Below are 18,774 nucleotides of genomic sequence, written 5' to 3' on the forward strand. Positions count from 1 at the left end.
CAAGCATAGCATGAACATACAAACAGAAATATAACAAACTGTTGATCACAGAAAAGTTATTGATCAGGTCAAAGGGATTACACCACTTCATCAAAATCATGCAAAAGGATCTTTCCATCAACTTAACTCGGCAGCCAGAGCCTCGGTTTACCATACAAGATACCTGGCCCGTCCACCTGTGTCCACAGATGTCAGTGTGTTGGAGTTTCAATTAAACACCACTGCCACCAGGGGAAAAAGAACTCAATATTTCCTTCTGTGAACGGAGATTTACTCAAGACTGCCACCCAAAATAACTGGGCATGATTCTCACCTAATGTGTTGGAAGTAGTTTTGAAGTTTACTAGATTAATATCTGGGATAGGTGGGTTGTCTCATGAGGAAAGCTTAGACAGGCTAAGCATGGATCCACCGGATTTTGGAAGAAACAGTGGCAATCTGATTAAAATCCCTCTGGATCCTGTGTGTTTCAAAGCATAGTTATGCAGAGAATATTTCCTCCTCTAGGATAATCCAAAATTAGAGGTCACTGTTTTAATAAGCAAGCTGAGGGAGCATCCGAATTTACTGATTGCAGGCTTTCACACTGTGTGGGATGTTAATGGCTCCTGAATGTTTCTTTGTAGGCACCTTGTATTAATTCTGCATTATCCTGAAGTAAAAGGAATTCCACTCCCTCAATATACAACCGCTGTGCAATCATAAGCAACTCAATCAGTTAACTTAGGAATCAGCCCTCCACGTGACACTACAACAAAAAAAAGACTGACAAAGGAACCTTGACAAATTTAAATGAAAATGTCGTTTTGAAGGGGAGGTGATGTACTCCAGAAGTGTGAGGAAATCCTCCAACTTGCTTGTCCCAACCCTTTTCTCACCAAATAGCCAAAGATTAGGATTGTGAGAATGAAGTGCAAACATAAACTAAGTAGTGGCCCCTACAGATAAATAGAACATAGAACATAGAACAATACAGCACAGAACAGGCCCTTCGGCCCACGATGTTGTGCCGAACATCTATCCTAGATTAAGCACCCATCCATGTACCTATCCAATTGCCGCTTAAAGGTCGCCAATGATTCTGACTCTACCACTCCCACGGGCAGCGCATTCCATGCCCCCACCACTCTCTGGGTAAAGAACCCACCCCTGACATCTCCCCTATACCTTCCAACCTTCACCTTAAATTTATGTCCCCTTGTAACACTCTGTTGTACCCGGGGAAAAAGTTTCTGACTGTCTACTCTATATATTCCTCTGATCATCTTATAAACCTCTATCAAGTCACCCCTCATCCTTCGCCGTTCCAACGAGAAAAGGCCGAGAACTCTCAACCTATCCTCATACAACCTATTCTCCATTCCAGGCAACATCCTGGTAAATCTTCTCTGCACCCTCTCCAAAGATTCCACATCTTTCCTAAAAGAAAGGGACAACAATCTTGGGAAATCCATTTAGAGGTGGAATATGGACCCCTCAATGCTGCAAAAGATACAGGCAGCTGAGGAGTCCATGAAACATTCTCACCTTCTATTACATGAGACTGCCGTGTGCATCACCCCACAATTAAATTCTTGATGTTAATGAGGAGGAACCCTGTGGAGACAGCCTCCCACCAGGAGCTCTGATCACCTCCAAACAGCAGGTTGGACAGTCCATATCATTCCAACAGTCTCTTCATAAGCTTTTTTTTAATCAACCTATTCAGACATGTTATAATACAAACCCAGAGGAAGGGAAAGAAAGAAATTTTGAAAAAACAGTTATGTTTGGAAGTGGTCATACTGGTTATACACAACTTCTGTTTTGACACATACGAAACGAGTTGGACCAGGTCTGTCATTTTCAGGTTTTGATGGTTTTTCCTTTTGAACCTGGTCCTTCTGGCCCAGAGGCAGGGAAACTCACTCACCTTAATGCTACACATGAATAAAAACAATTAATAGACAGTTAGCACTCACTGCTATTTGACCAACCCTGGCTCGTCAAATGTTAACTACTGAGTGACTCTAATAATGGGAGGGTCATTTTTGCCTTCACTGCCTACTCAGTCATTTGAATGAAGAAACCACTCAATCATTTTTGCATTCAACTACTTGTCATTCCATTCAAATCAAAAATATGAATATCTGACAGACTTTCAATGAGAATTTACTGAGTCAGAGAAAGTTAAAGTAACTCAACATGATTATTACAGATATATTTGGAAATATTTATAGAAAAAACTACGGCTAGTGTACATTGCACAGTCACAATGGGTATGGTTATCTCAGGTAATGGACAGCTGAGTTTGATAACATGGTCAACAGGCTTGCTGTCTTCTTCCAGCCTCCTGTTTGTCAACCTTGAATTCCAGCATCTGCAGTTTTTTTTTGTCTCTAACCAAGATTGGTAGCAATGACAATAATCAAAGGAGTCAGATGATAATAGAAACCACCTTCTGAACTCAACATGAGATTACAGTTTTATAAGAAGTCACATGTATCTTGATTATCCTTTGAATGTTACACCCACATTATCCTTTCTCCTTGCCTTGACTATCTCCACTTTTGCCTTGTAATTAAACACGTGCAGATGCTACCTTTATCCTGTAAAGTGAACACTGTGCCAGTATGTAAACTGATGGCTGCAAGTCTGAGATTGAGCGATGATGCTCTTCTATATAAATCATTAATTTCTTTCAGACTTCAGACCCCCCCACCCCAGTCCGCAGCATGGCCAGGCAACAATCCTCAAGTACTTGCAAGGGCAAATGCAGAAGACTAATGTTCAGATACTAGAAAGGAAGCAAGGAGTGTGTGAAAACACAAAGCCCAACAAAACACAGATGTTGGATTCTGAGAATTGAAACCACATTCTAGTTGCCCTGTATTACCAACTGAACTTCTGGGACTAGGATCTCCTCATTTTACACAGGCCATATGAGAAATATTACAGCTCAAAAGAGGTAGAACTTTCCTCTTCATCCACCTCTTTCACACAGGTCAAGAAGTGGCTTTACCCAGCGTTAGTTCCCCTCAATGGTCTGAGTTGTTGTTGTAGACTGTTTACCAGGGGAGATAGCTTGTTCTGGAGTGCTCCCCTCCTGGCTGAAGGCTGGTAAGGAAAGTGGGCTAGGAGGTCCACCTGTGACAGCTTCCAGTACGAGAGGCTAATTTCATTTATAGATGTAAGCAATTAAGTCAGAGGAACACAATGAATTCTATCATATGATCCTTAGTCCAACCAAGATGAAACTTTTCTGTCAATAATGACTTTTAATAAGAAAACCCCTTTTTGTTTACAAACAAAATGAAGATTTGGATACAGTAAAGGGAGACATAAGACCATATAAGTGAATTGACAATGTATGGAACCATGATATATCAACATCCATTCCACATATTCAACTGGGAAACCATTGTGGAATGGAAATGAGATATAGATTAATAGATACCTCCATCATCCTCAAAGGTTTCAGCCGTATCACTACCTCAGTCCTTTCCACATCAACAATTGCCAACGCCACCTTCTCCATGAAACAGTCATGCCAGTTTTCTCTCAGTTAGGCCACTGCTTCTAATTTTGTGGCACCTTGACTGGCAAGAGAAAGAGGGTGAAGAGTGTTGATGGGTGTGGTGCAGTGTATTTGGGAGATGTCCCTATCCCACTGTATGAGATGTGAATGGTGCAGCACAGCTGTAGGTCTGATGGGGAATTGAAGCTCTGAATATCAGGCATGAGATTGTTGATAGGCGAGTGAAGGTGATGTGGTGAATGGAGCAGGATATGAAGCTAGTGGCTCATATAAGGAAATGACAGGTGAAATGCATTCACTGATTTTGAACACTCATGTGAACTCATTAAATATCTTGCCGTTCTGCGTCCAGGTCGTCATGCCTAACTGTTGAGATGGACTGTGACAGCTATGAACTAACACTACCTTCTTATTGTCCATCTGATGGTCTCTCACCCTCATTTAGGAAGAAGGTCACTCTCCTCCTGTGCATTACCTGCACCAATGTTCCCAGCACTGCTTCAGAGAATTTTAGGCAGCCTCTCTGGCCCACTGCACCATATTTCAAATTTCCTCCTGCTCCATAACATTTGTTTTTCCCCACTACTTCCTGCCCCTATTGCAGCCACAACAAACCTCACCCTTAAAATTTACAGTCCAGCTTTAAATATTAATGGTTAAAATGCTTTAAGTGGCATTAACTTTACAATAATTTGGATTCCTGCTGGGGTATGCAGCTGATAACAATGTATTCAATACTGACTGGGCTATGGGCCAATACAATTAGATTATCATTAATAGACAGCGTGAAATTTCCTTGGAAAAGGTATGGTTATTCAATCCCCAGAGTAATTTTCACTCTAACTTTCCTCCCAATATATTATTAATTGCTGGTATTCACCTTGTAAAAGTTTCAACAGCCCAAAAATTAGTTCTAGGCTGAACTTCAACCAAATTTCATTTTAACATTCCTAATATACATTTTTATCATGGGTGAGTCAAGAAACATATATATATATATAATTATAGAAATTAACTGTCATTTCCATCCATCTAAGCAAAACCAACTATTTTCCACAACTTCACAGCAACACCCAATCATAATTATTCTATGTTTCCTGTCATTCAAATTAATGTTAAACATCACAAAAGTCATAACATGCAAAGTCAAATATAGCAGAAGGGAACTATTATAGTGAATATTATTCAAGTGCTTAATACACATCTCATAATCTCTTCATTGATCTTCAAAGCTAAAACTGTTTGGAGGGGATCATGGGAGAAATATTCCTCCATGAACACACTCATCAGACTATTCAATTCAAGCAGATCTCACAATGACACATAAATGATACAGCACAAGAAAGATGTCATTCAGCCTATGGGGTGACTTTGCTGGTTCTTCAGTCGAACTATACAGTGAGTCTCACTCCTCAGTTCTTTGCTCATAGCTCTCATGGAATCATTGAACAGTATAGCACAGAAGGAGACCTTTCAGGAGATTGAGTTGGCACTGGTCTTTCACATAACAATCTAGTTCACATCGGTATTCACCAATATTGGGCAGTGTATTCCAATTCTTAACTAATCATTACATAAAGAAGTGTTTCCTTATGTCAGCGTCAGCTCCTGGTTCTTTTGCTGATCACTTTAACACTTGTGCTTACTTGTTCTTGACTCTCCAGTATCCTGAAATGTTTCTTTTCATTTAAACACTTCCATGAAATCTTCCGTTAGCCTTCTTTATTCTGAGAAGAATCCCAGCTTTTCCTGTCTATTAATCTAACTGCAATTTCACATCTCTGAACAATTTCGTCAATCTCTTCAGTACTCTATCCAAAGACTACCCAAAACATGGGGTGCAGAATAGCCACAATACTCCATTTGGAGCTAAACTAGTGTTTAAAGTGGATGAGCATAGCATTTGTTCTCTATCCCTGTACTTAAGTTTCAGTATGCTTTATTAACTGCTTGGTTAACTTATAGTGCCATCTCTTTACAGATTTATAATATATACTCACTCAATCCTTCTGTTCCTGTTTTTTTTTCTTTAAAAATGTGTCATTTAGTTCAGATTATTTTTCCTTGTTCTTTCTCCCAAAATTATATTGCATCACTCTTTTGTGCACTGATTTTATCTGCAAGCGTTTACTGTGGAGAAGGACATGGAAGATAATGGTGGATTCTGTGTGGGTGGAGTTGAGGAACCACTATGGCAAAAAAAACATAATGGGAGTTATGTACAGACCTCCGAGCAGCAGTCAGGACTAGGGGCACAAGGTATACTGGGAAATAGATAAGGTATTTCAGAAAGGCAAGGTCACGGTGATCATGGTGGACTTCAATATGTAGGTGGACTAGAGGAGTAATGTTGCTGGTGGATCCAAAAGAAAGGGAATTCACGGAATGCTTACAGGATGGCTTTTTGGAACAGCTTGTGATGGATCCCACAAGGGAGCAGGCTATTCTGGACTTAGTGCTATGTAATGAGCCAGACTTCATAAAATATCTTAAAATAAGGGAACACTTAGGAGACAGCAATCATAATATGGTAAAGTTCAGTCTGCAGTCTGAAAGAGAGAGGACAAAAATCAGATGTAATGGCGTTACAGTTACAGGGGCATGAGAGAGGAACTGATGAAAATCGACTGGAAGCAGAGTCTGGTGGGAAGACAGTAGAGCAACAATAGCAGGAGTTTCTAGGTATAATTGAGGACACCGTACAGAAAATAAAGATTATCCTGTTGATCAGATAGCCATGGCTGACAAAAGAAGTAGGAAATGTATCAAAGAAAAAGAGAGAGCCCACAAAGTGGCCAAATGCACTGGAAAATCAGAAGATTGGGAAGATTACAAAAATAAACAGAGGATAATAAAGAGAGAAATAACGAAGGAGAAGATCAAATATGAAAGTAGGCTAGCCAGTAATATTAGGAATGATAGCAAAAGTTTCTTTCAGTACATTTGGGCGGCACGGTGGCACAGTGGTTAGCACTGCTGCCTCACAGCGCCTGTAGACCCGGGTTCAATTCCCGACTCAGGCGACTGACTGTGTGGAGTTTGCACGTTCTCCCCGTGTCTGCGTGGGTTTCCTCCGGGTGCTCCGGTTTCCTCCCACAGTCACAAAGATGTGCTGGTCAGGTGAATTGGCCATGCTAAATTGCCCATAGTGTTAGGTAAGGGGTAAATGTAGGGGTATGGGTGGGTTGCGCTTCGGCGGGTCGGTGTGGACTTGTTGGGCCGAAGGGCCTGTTTCCACACTGTAAGTCTAATCTAATAAGAAACAATCAAGAGACAAAAGTAGACATCGAGCCGTTCCAAATTGATGCTGGAAGGCTAGTGATGGGAGATAAGGAAATAGCTGAAAAACTGAGTATGTACTTTGCATCAGTCTTCACAGTGGAAGGCATGAATAATATCCCAACAATTAAGGACAGTCAAGGGACAGAGTTGAGTATGGTAGTCATTACAAAAGAGAAAGTGCTAGAAAAGCTAAAAGTTTAAAAATTGGAAAATATCCTGGCCCAGATGGGCTACATCCTAGAGTTCTGAGGGAGGAGGCTGAGGAAATAGAGGAAGCATTGTTTGTAATCTGTCAAAAATCACTGGAGTCAGGGAATGTCCCAGATGGTTGGAAAATCACTATAGTAACCCCCTGGTTCAAGAAAGGATCAAGACAAAAAAATGGAAAATTATAGGCCAATTAGCCTAACCTCGGTTGTTGGAAAAATTCTAGAATCCATCGTTAAGGATGAGATTTCTAAATTCTTGCAAATGCACGGTCAGATTAGAATAAGTCAGCATGGATTTAGTAAGGGGAGGTCCTGCCTGACAAAACTGTTGGAATTATTTGAAGAGGTAACAAGTAGGTTACACCAGTGAAACCCAGTGGATGTTATCTATTTAGACTTCCAAAAGGCCTTTGGTAAGGTGCCTCACAAGAGGCTGCTGAGTAAGGTGAAGGCCCATGGTGTTCAAGATGAGATACTGGCATGGATTGAGGATTGGCTGTCTGACAGAAGGCAGAGAGTTGGGATAAAAGGTTCTTTTTCAGAATGGCAGCCGGTGATAAGTGGTGTCCCGCAGGCTTCAGTGTTGGGGTCACAGCAGTTCACTTTATATATTAACGATCTGGATGAAGGAATTCTGGCAAAGTTTGCCAATCATATGAAGTTAGGTGGACAGGCAGGTAGTACTGAGGAGGTGGGGAAGTTGCAGAAAGATTTAGACAGTTTAGGAGAGGTGTCCAGGAAACGGCTGATAAAATTCAACATGAGCAAATGCGAGGTCTTGCACTTTGGAAAAAGGATTACAGGCATGTAATTTTCTAAATGGTGAGAAAATTCATAAAGCAGAAGTACAAAGGGATCTGGCAGTGCTAGTCCAGGATTCTCTAAAGGTTAGCTTGCAGGTTGAGTCTGTAATTAAGAAAGCGCAAGTAATGTTGTCATTTATCTCAAGGGGGTTGGAATATAAAAGCAGTGATGTGCTTCTGAGACTTTATAAAACTCTAGTTAAGTCTCATTTCGAATACTGTGTCCAGTTTTGGGCCCCACACCTCAGGAAGGACATACTGGCACTCGAGCATGTCCAGTGGAGATTCACATGGATGATCCCTGGAATGGTAGGCCTAACATACGATGAACTGCTGAGGGTCCTGGGATTTTATTCATTAGAGTTTAGAAGATTGAGGGGAGATCTAATAGAACCTTACAAGATAATGCGTGGCTTAAAAAGGGTGGACACTGGGAAGTTGGTTCCATTGGAAGGGGAGACTAGGACCCATGGGCACAGCTTTAGAATTAGAGAGAGTCAATTTAGAATGAAAATGAGGAGGCATTTCTTCAGCCAGAGAGTGGTGGGCATGTGGAATTCATTGCCACAGAGCACAGTGGAGGCTGGGACATTAAATGTCTTCAAGACAGAGGTTGATAAATTCTTGATCTCGCAAGGAGTTAAGGACTATGGGGAGAGTGTGGGTAAGTAGAGTTGAAATGCCCACCAGGCATGATTAAATGGCGGAGTGGTCCTTTGGGCTGAATGACCATATGTTTTATGGTCTTCTAGTCTTAAGATATAGAATCTGGGGAAATAGGTGGTGATATGTTGAAATATCTTCCTATTACAGAGGATGAGGTGCTGGATGTCTTGAAATGCATAAAGGTGGATAAAGCCCCAGGATGAGTTGGACTGAAGAGTCTGTTTCCATGCCGTACATCTCTATGACCTGCTCAGGTGTACCGTAGAACTCTGTGAGAAGCAAGGGAAGATTGTTGGGCCCCTTGCTAAGGTACTTGTATCATCGATAGTCACAGGTGAGGTGCCAACTAGACGTTGGCTAATGTGGTGCCACTATTCAAGAAAGGTGGTAAGGAAAAGCCAGGGAACTATAGACCAGTGAGCCAGACATCGGTGGTGAGCAAGTGGTTGGAGGGAATCCTGAGGGACAGGATTTACATGTATTTGGAAAGGCAGGGACACATTAGGGATAGTCAGCATGGCTTTGTGTTTGGGAAATCATGTCTCACGAACTTGATTGAGATTTTTGAAGAAGTTACGAATAGGATTGATGAGGCCAGAGCGGTGGGTATGATCTTTCTGGACTTTAGTAAGGTGTTCTACAGGGTTCCTCATGGTAGGCTAGTCAGCAAGGTTGGATCGCATGGAATACAGGGAGAACTAGCCATTTGGATACAGAGCTGACTCGAAGGTAGAAGACAGAGGGTGGCAGTGGAGGGTTGCTTTTCAGACTGGAGGCCTGTGACTGATGGAGTGCCACAAGGATCAGTGCTGGGTCCACTGCTTTTCATCATTTATATAAATGATTTAGTGGGTGGCACGGTGGCACAGTGGTTAGCACTGCTGTCTCACAGCGCCTGAGACCCGGGTTCAATTCCCGACTCAGGCGACTGACTGTGTGGAGTTTGCACGTTCTCCCCGTGTCTGCGTGGGTTTCCTCCGGGTGCTCCGGTTTCCTCCCACAGTCCAAAGATGTGCGGGTCAGGTGAATTGGCCATGCTAAATTGCCCGTAGTGTTAGGTAAGGGGTAAATGTAGGGGTATGGGTGGGTTGCGCTTCGGCGGGTCGGTGTGGACTTGTTGGGCCGAAGGGCCTGTTTCCACACTGTAAGTAATCTAATCTAAAAAAAAATGTGAATATAGGAGGTATATTTAGTAAGTTTACAGATGACACAAAAATTGGAGGTGTAGTGGACAGCAAAGAAAGTTACCTCAGAATACAACAACATCTTGATCAGATGGTCCAATGGGCTGAGGAGTGGATAATGGAGTTTAATTTAGATAAATGTGGTGTTGCATTTTAGAAAAGCAAATCAGAGCAGAACTTATACACTTAATTGTAAGGTCATGTGGAGTGTTGCTGAACAAAGAGACCTTGGAATGCATGTTCATAGTTTCTTGAAAGAGGAGTTGCAAGTAGATAGGATAGTGAAAAAGGCATTAGGTATGTTTTCCTTTATTGGTCAGAGTGTTGAGTATAGGAGTTAGGAGGTCATGTTGCAGTTGTACAGGACATTGATTTAAGCCACTTTTGGAATGTTGCATGCAATTCTGGACTCCCTCCTATCAGAATGATTATGTGAAATTTGAAAGGGTTCAGGAAAGATTTAAAAGGATGTTGTCAGAGTTGGAAAGTTTGAGCTATGGGGAGAAGCTGAATAGGCTGGGGTTGTTTTCCCTGGAGCTTTGGAGGTTAAGGATGACCTTATAGAGGTTTATAAAATAATGAGGGGCATGAATAGGATAAACAGACAAGGTCTTTTCTCTGGGGTGGGGGAATCCAGAACTAGAGGGCATAGGTTTAGGGTGAGAGGGGAAAAATTTAAAAAGGACCTAAGAAGCAACATTTTCACGTAGATGGTGGTGTGGGCATGGAATGAGAGGAAGTGTTGGAGGCTGGTACTATTACAGCATTTAAAAAGGCATCTGAATGGGCATATGAATAGGAAGTGTTTAGAGGGATATGGGCCAAGTGCTGGCAAATGGGACTAGTTTAACTTAGGATATCTGTTCGACATGGACGAGTTGGACCAAGTGTCTGTTTCCGTGGTGTACATCTCTATAATTCTACATGTTTGGAAAGTACACACATTTGATTGTCTTTTTCCCTATTCTTATCTGCCTTCAAGTTTTGTTGTCAAATGCAAATTTTAAAAGTGTCCTATCCCCAGATTCAAATCATTAATGTATAACCAAGAGAGCAGCAATCCTGAATCTCAGGAACATCACTGTATAATCCCTCTAGTCTGAAAAATAATTGTTCACAACGTTCTGTTTCTGTCCTTTAGGCATTGTTGCATCCTAAAACCACTGTTCATTTCAACTTACCAACACATTTATTATGTTGTACTTTTGTCAAAATTCTTTTAACTAACTGTATTATGCACATCAACTCTTTTTCTTCTGAGCTTAATGTGTCTTAAAGTTGGCCCACCCCACCACTAACATTTCACTGATTGGCCTGGAGTTGCTGAACCTATCTGTCTCTGACTTTTTGAACGAGATGACATTTCAAATCCTCCCTTATCCAAGGAGGATTGGAAGATTGTGACCAGAACCTCTGCAATTCCTGCTTTTACTTCCCACTTATCCATCTGACCAGAAAACATTTCTACTTTGAAGACTGGCCTCCTATTAAGCACCTGCTCTTTAATTATGACTTTATTATCCAATATTGCAACGGTCTCCTCTTGTACTGTTACAATAGCAACTTCCACTCTTAAGTTCAACAGACACCGAATTTATTTCAGCCATTCCCTTTGCCTCAACAGACATAACTATCCTTTTCATCCCTAATTGACCACACCTCTATACTTAACATTTACAACTGATTTGTTTATAAATGATTTTTGTGTTCCCTTTTATGTTAAACATTAATCTATTCAAATTCTTTCATTCTCATTGATATAGAGAATGGGAGGCTACTGCTTGTTATTTGTTTCTGAGTTGGACTTTAATGCAAGCTTTGTGGCTTTGGTACTGGGGCATAAAGCAGGAACACATTGGGCAAATAACACACATCATTTACTGCATCCGCTGCACCCGATTTGGCCTCCTCTACATTGGAGAGACAGGCCGCCTACTTGCGGAACGTTTCAGAGAATACTTCTGGGACACTCGCACCAACCAACCCAACCGCCCTGTGGCTGTACACTTTAACTCCCCCTCCCACTTCACCAAGGACATGCAGGTCCTTGGCCTCCTCCATCGCCAGACCATGGTAACACGATGCCTGGAGGAAGAGCACCTCATCTTCTGCCTAGGAACCCTCCAACTACAAAGGATGAATGCAGATTTCTCCAGCTTCCTCATTTCCCTCCCCCCACCTTATCTCAGTCCCAACCCTCGGACTCAGCACTGCCTTCTTGACCTGCAATCTTCTTCCCAACCTCTCCGCCCCCACCTCCTCTCTGGCCTATCACCCTCACCTTAACCCCTTTCTACCTATCGCATTCCCAAAACCCTTTCCCCAAGTCCCTCTTCCCTACCTTTTATCTTAGCCTGCTTGGGCACACCCTCCTCATTCCTGAAGAAGGGCTTATGCCCGAAACGTCGATTCTCCTGCTCCTTTGATGCTGCCTGACCTGCTGCGCTTTTCCAGCACCGCATTTTTCAGTTCTGATCTCCAGCATCTGCAGTCCTCACTTTCTCCCAATTTTAACATAAGCAACCTGCAAGTCAGTTCTTGAATGAAGGAGGGTAAGCAGGCTCCGAATGCTGCTGGTCGAATCAATTTTGAACTTCAGCAGTACCTCCAAGACCCAAGAGGAAGCCTTATTGCGTATTCCTTGCTGAGAGCTTAGACAACCATTAGATTGTTGAAACAGCTGACCCCTAGTTGACTGACAGTCCTGACTGCCTGATCTTGCTAGAACTCCACAATGTTAACTTGTAGAAGGTTACATGATTCCAAGTGCCTTTGCAGTTTTGGTTAGTGAAACTTTAAGGTCTGAATAATTGTCACTGCTGTAGGGTTCCAGTGAATGGATTATTTTTATAATTCAAAATTTGCTCCAGTATTTATCTGTGTTTTATATAGCATTCTCTGCTTCTACAGAGTGGACAGTTTATGAATGAGCATTTCAGTGGCAGCAGTGTGACTTTGTATGGGGCATAGGATAGGCCATGGGGGTGGGAGGAGAGGCATCCTTTGGTATAGGTGGGCATGAGGAAGAATTTTGGAACTTATCAAAAAGGGTGCCTCATGCAGACTACGGTTCACAGCAGGTAGTTCTCAGGTGCCATGCCAATCTCTGCAATGGAGCTGATCTGGTCAGGAGTACTGGATTTGGGCTTGTGACCTGTACCAGCCCACATTCTTAAAGGGCCCTCCTCACATCATGAAATCCCAGAGATGTGATTGCGAATTGGACCTTTAAAACAGCAATCCTGCTTAAAGAGCTCCTGAGCCAACCTGGCTTGGCAGAAAATCAGGCCAAAGAAACCAACTTTGGCAGGCTAATTGACAGGACTTATACATTGATGTTCCTCTTTCATGATCTGGGCTAAACTAGTAACTACATAAAGTTGCCTATTGAGTCATTTGTAAGCAAAGGGAATGGACCACAAATCTAATCTAATCTTTCACCTTCACAAACAAAGTTTGCTGCCCAAATTTTCTTTCAGATGCTCTCTTTCTCTAGAGGAAACAATTACAAAGTTTAAAAGATTGCAATGTTTTGGGACTGTCTTTAATTTAAGGTAAATGAAGGGGGCCATGTGATTTGTTCAGGAGTCTCCTTGGTGACAGGCTCAGGTGGTCTGATTGTTCAGGATTTGAAGAAGGCCCGCCTATTTTACTGGGGAAGAAGGTGCAAGGTTTTTACACATGGAGATTATGGCAGCAGCCTGTGAGTTAACAGCAGATAGACTGAGAGCCCATAAGATACCAGGAAAGTGTAGGAATTTTTATTCATTCACAGGATGTAGGCATTGCTGGCTGGACCAGCACTTATTTCCAATCCTTAATTGCCCTTAAGAAAATTGTGGTGAGCTGCCTTCTTGAACTGCTGCAGTCCATTTAGTGTACATATATCAATAATGCCATGACAAAGGCAGTTCCAGGATTTTGATCCAGTGACACTGAAGAAAATGCGATATATTTCCAAGCCTGAATGGTGAATGGTTTGGAGAGGAACTTTTTAGGTAGTTGAATTCTGATGTACTTGCTGTCCTTGTCCTTCGAGGTGGTAGAGTTTATAAACAGCTAATGCTTTAATCTATCTATTATTTTCTCAAGATAATAGAAAGGTCTCAAAGATAACTAATCAGTATTTCTATCTTAATATAAGGCTAACATGATTCAAATCACCACAAAGATGGTCTTTGAAAGGGGAAAGGTTTCTAAGGCACAATGAAAACACACAGATAATGATCTTTTAGGATCCACAAGAGGGAGATTAAAAGAAAGAAGTAAGATGCGATGGCTCTGTACAAATGAATGTGGAGGGGAGCTTATGTTCAAAAAGGAAATATCAAATTCATGGGGCATTAAGTTGGAGCTGGAAGATTTGCCTCGCTTTAGCTAAAGGGAGAAATCTCCAGGAAATCTCTCACTGTAATAGACAGCCTGAAGTTAAATATTTCTAGAATGGACATAGTAAAATATCAAAAGTAAACCCTCAGGAGCTAAGAATCATTTTGGCCTGCTTCTAGGAGAATTGCATGTCTACTTTAGAGGATGATGGGCTGAAAGGAAAAAGAGACACATTCTGATCGGTAGGTAAAACCTCTGTCAAAAAATGCGTTTAGTCAAATGCTTTAGAAAGGTGTTATTGTAAAAGTATTAAAACGAGAGATTTTGTCATCTTTTCAGCTCTTAAAGTACAACAGTAAATTCAAACTTATTTTTAAAGATATTGTTTTCTGTGGTGATTGCAAGAAACAGTAATTCACTAAAGCAATCAGATTTCCAACAGTACTTCTTCACTTAAACTTCAGCCAGGTTTCTTTAATAAAACTGTAAGAAATAGGAACCAAGTAGGTCTTGAACATTCCTGAAGCCTACTTTGCCATTCAATAGGATCATGGCTGATTTGACATTCCTCATATCCACTCATCTTTTTCTTTTAACTCTTGATTCCCAAACTGATCAATATCAGCCTTAAATAAAAACAAGGACTCTACCCTAAAGCTCTCTGTGACAAGGAGTTCCCAAAACTCTCAAACCTCAGAAAACTATTCATCCTCATCTCAGTCTTAAATTGGCATCACTTTATTCTAAGACTATGCCTTCTGGTCCTAGACTCTCCCACAAGCGGAAACTTGCTCTCAGCAACAAATATAGTTAAAATAGCAAGGCACACTCTTTGGTACAGAAGCATTGTATTTAAGTCAAGTCACCATCATCTTAGTAGACCAAAGAACAGCTCTCCCATTAGAGAGAGACTACTGGCGGTGATTTAACCCAAGGGCCGCAATACCTCAGGCAGGGGGAGAAGTTGAAAGGGAGACTCCTTCAGGGTTACTTCATCTAGTGCAGAGATTGAACCCATGGTCCTGACATCACACTGCTTTAAAAACTGTCCAACCAACTGAGCTAATCCAACCCCAGCATGATATAAGAGTGACTTAGATTTTAAAAGAGACTCCAGCTCTGCGTACTTTGTTTAGATAAAGCGGTCAATCATCTTCAAATATATTATAACATCTAATCCAAAATTTTTTTGATGTGAATCAGAAATGAATTATTACAAAAGATCTGAGCTATTCTTGAATAAATATTTAAATTATTAGTTGAAATGGATAATGTTTTGATATTCATATTGGAGAAAATATGTTTGGATAGAACATGCAATCTTAATATTAAGATATTCAAAATTATCTTTAATAATGTACCCCAAAGTGGCCAGCTAATATCTTGACAAGCTATCATACATTGCATGGTATGAATAAGGTTGCCCGAAGAGGAATCTGATTGCAGATTTTCAGTGTAAATACTTCTAACGAAGGTATTTAAGATTAAAGGATTTGATAAAAAGGTAGAGAGAGAGAAGAATAGGCCATTTCCTCCGGTTGGACAGGGCCTTAAAATTAAGAGCCAATCCATTCAGGGATGTCATCAGGAAGCTTCACAAAGAAAATCTGGAACACATTCCTTGAAATAGATTGCTGAGACAAGACCAGATTCAAAACTCAGGTTCATTTTTTGTTTCCGTAACAGTATTAAATGGAATGGAGCAAAGGTAGTTTGGATGGGCTTGAAATATGGATCAAACACCATCTGCTTAAAATGGCAGAACAGACTGAAATGGTAAATCCTACTCCTGTGTTCCTACATCCAATAAATGGGAATGGGAATGTAAGAATGCTGTATATACATGCAGACTGCAACTTCTTATTACTCTAATGGGACATTGTGACCATTCCTAGAGGTAAACTCAGGGAAAATATCCCTGTCATTTCTTATGAAGATTCTTAAAGAATAAACGTTAACTTAAAAAAATCAGGAATAAGATAACTGAGCATGAACATTTCTATTTTTTTTAATTACTGTTTCGCTGGACTTGAGAGAGAGAGCAATATTTTCAGCCTGGAATGGTCTGAATACCAGTGTTCCAACATTGTTTGTTGTTCTAGGAAAGGGCTTCAGGATAAATCATTAAGCTCTCTGTTCATATTTTTCTCCCCACAACTACCACCTCCAACATTTATCTGACGGTAAATAACATGAACCCTTTGATGGCATACTTTATCAGATAATACCCCAAAAGAGGATTAGCAGTTTCAAAACATCTGAGCTTTGGAGGCAATACTATAGTCCAAACTGTCAATATTAGAAACTAATAACCTGACAACTAATCCACCTTTTTTTGCCTTTTCCAATATTGTGCACAATAAAACCCCAAAATGGGCAGGTGAACACAATAACAAGTACATAATGCCACTTGATGCTGTCAGCCTCAAGATATGAAGAGAAGGTTTGTCAAACAGGAAATGTGTCCTGAAACAGACATGGCAGATTAGGGCAAGATGCACCTAAGCTACAAATCATCCCCAGGGTAATGGTTATTTCTGTATTGGGGAACTCATCTGATAGTGGTCTTAAATGTTATTTCAGGGAACCTGAGTACCATGAACATGTCATTCCCAGGTTAAAGTTACAGAAACAGCCACTTGAACTGCAGTTAAATGTACCTCTTTACAGAATACATCCACAGTGGCTAACCTTCGCAGGTGCAGATGTCAGCTCTCACAAATGGCAATAGTCACCTATGCCAGATCCTGCCCAGGGCTAAGTTGCTTCCACTTTTAAGCGATAGTTTGGTCCCTTTCTCTTTGCATTTTCTTACCATATTTCAAAGATTTCTTCTCTAAGTATCTCTGCACAGAGGTGAATTCTATCCCTGACATAACTGAGTGTTGCTAAGCTCATCCTCGCTTCAATAACACTATCAGTTTAAAGTAGCTTCCAGAGATTTGATGTTGCAGAAAAAAAATGTCAAGTGGATGGCAAACACCTGTGCTATTCACAATATTCACAATTTAAGGCACTCTGCAATTCGAACAGTCTCAATTGGTAGATGAAGCCTCTGAGAATTGAATCCCATTTGCATCTCTTGAAACATTTTTTCAAAATAGGATCAATTCAATAAACAATACTTAGTGAAACCAAGCAATATTGCAGGTTATTGCTTGCAATTAATATATCACAGAACAGGCTAACATCCACATTGTCACCAGCTTCTTAAAAACGCTTGGAATAATTTCTGAAGTGGCAATTTGCCTGTGCAATTAACATTTAGACACAGGTTGTGAGGGTCAGCATAAGGCCTAGAATACTTCATCAAGCTCATCTATTGTGAACATTGACATAAAGCAAAATAGGCATAAAAATAAGGAGAAGTAACAAGGTCTGAAAATGACTGTAATCGTCTTTATTTAAGTATGTGTTCCACTTATGCAAATATCATTAATCACCCCTCAGTTGGTAACCATTCAAAACTCGTAGGCCTAGAAATTGAATTGGGTCTGATTCAATGTGTGATCTCAAAGCAGTGCATGCAGCACATGCTTAATGACGCCAGCAGTGGGACTATATCACATTGATCTGCTGGCTTCATTAAAAAAAAGTACAAACGTGTTGTGGGCACTATTAATAGCCCATAATACTTGCTATTTGGATGCAAGCAAAGGGCATCGGGAAGAAAGGCATCCAGGAGGCAGAAACAAGCAATAACGAAAGCAGTAGGCACTTTAGTGTCAAGCCAGAAATGTCACTTCTTCTCCTAATAATGGAGTGCCACAGGGATCAGTAATGGGGATACAATTACTTACAACATTTATTAATAATGTGAATGAGGAAAGTGAATGTGGAAAGTGAATGAAATTGAAAATGAACTCATCAATTTTGCAAATGAAAAAAATAGGTGGGAAGGTAAGTGGTGAGGAGGACGCAAGGAGTCTGCAAAAGGATATAGACAGCTTAAGCGAGCGGGCAAAACTCCTGGCAAGTGTGGGAAAATGTGAGGTTATGCACTTTGGCAGGAAGAATAGCGAAACTAAATATTATTTAAATAGAGAAAAACTGCAGAATGCTACAACACAGAGGGCTTTGGAAGTGCTTATCCATGAAATATATATAAAAAAACTAGCATCCAAATAAAATGGTTAAAAGGGAAGGCAAATTGAATGTTATGCTTTATTTCAAAGATAATGGAAAATAAAGGAAAGGGGATTTTGCAGAAGTATGCAAGGTATCAATCAGACCATAGTTGGTAGACTGTGAAGAGTTTTTGGCTCCTTATCTAAAGAATGATCCACTGACATTGGAGGTAACCCAGAGATGACTCACTAGGATGATATTAGGTATAGAAGGATTGTCTTGAGGAGAGGTTGAGTAGGTTTCGCCTGTATGCATTGGAATTTAGAAGAATGATGTGTAACCTTATTGAAACATAAAAGATTATTACAACACTTGACAGGGTAGAGGTGGAAAGGTTGTTTCTTTTTCTGGGTGAATCTTGGACCAGAGGGCATATTTTCAGAATAAGCAAGAGATGAAGTGGAATTTCTTCCCTCAGATGGTCATGAGTCTATGGAATTCTTTACTGCAGAGGGCTGTCAGGTCCAGTTCATTAGGTACATTCAAGGCCGAGATAGACAGATTTTTAATTGGTAAGGGATTCAAGGATTATAAGGAAAATGCAGCAAAGTGGAGTTGAGGGCTATCACAACAGCCATGATCTCAATGAAAGGTAGAACAGATTTGATGGGTTGAATGGCTTACTTCTGCTCTTATGTCTTATGGTCTTAGAGAAG

The sequence above is a fragment of the Hemiscyllium ocellatum genome, chromosome 22 (genome assembly GCF_020745735.1).
Source record: "Hemiscyllium ocellatum isolate sHemOce1 chromosome 22, sHemOce1.pat.X.cur, whole genome shotgun sequence".
Lineage (NCBI taxonomy): Eukaryota > Metazoa > Chordata > Chondrichthyes > Orectolobiformes > Hemiscylliidae > Hemiscyllium > Hemiscyllium ocellatum.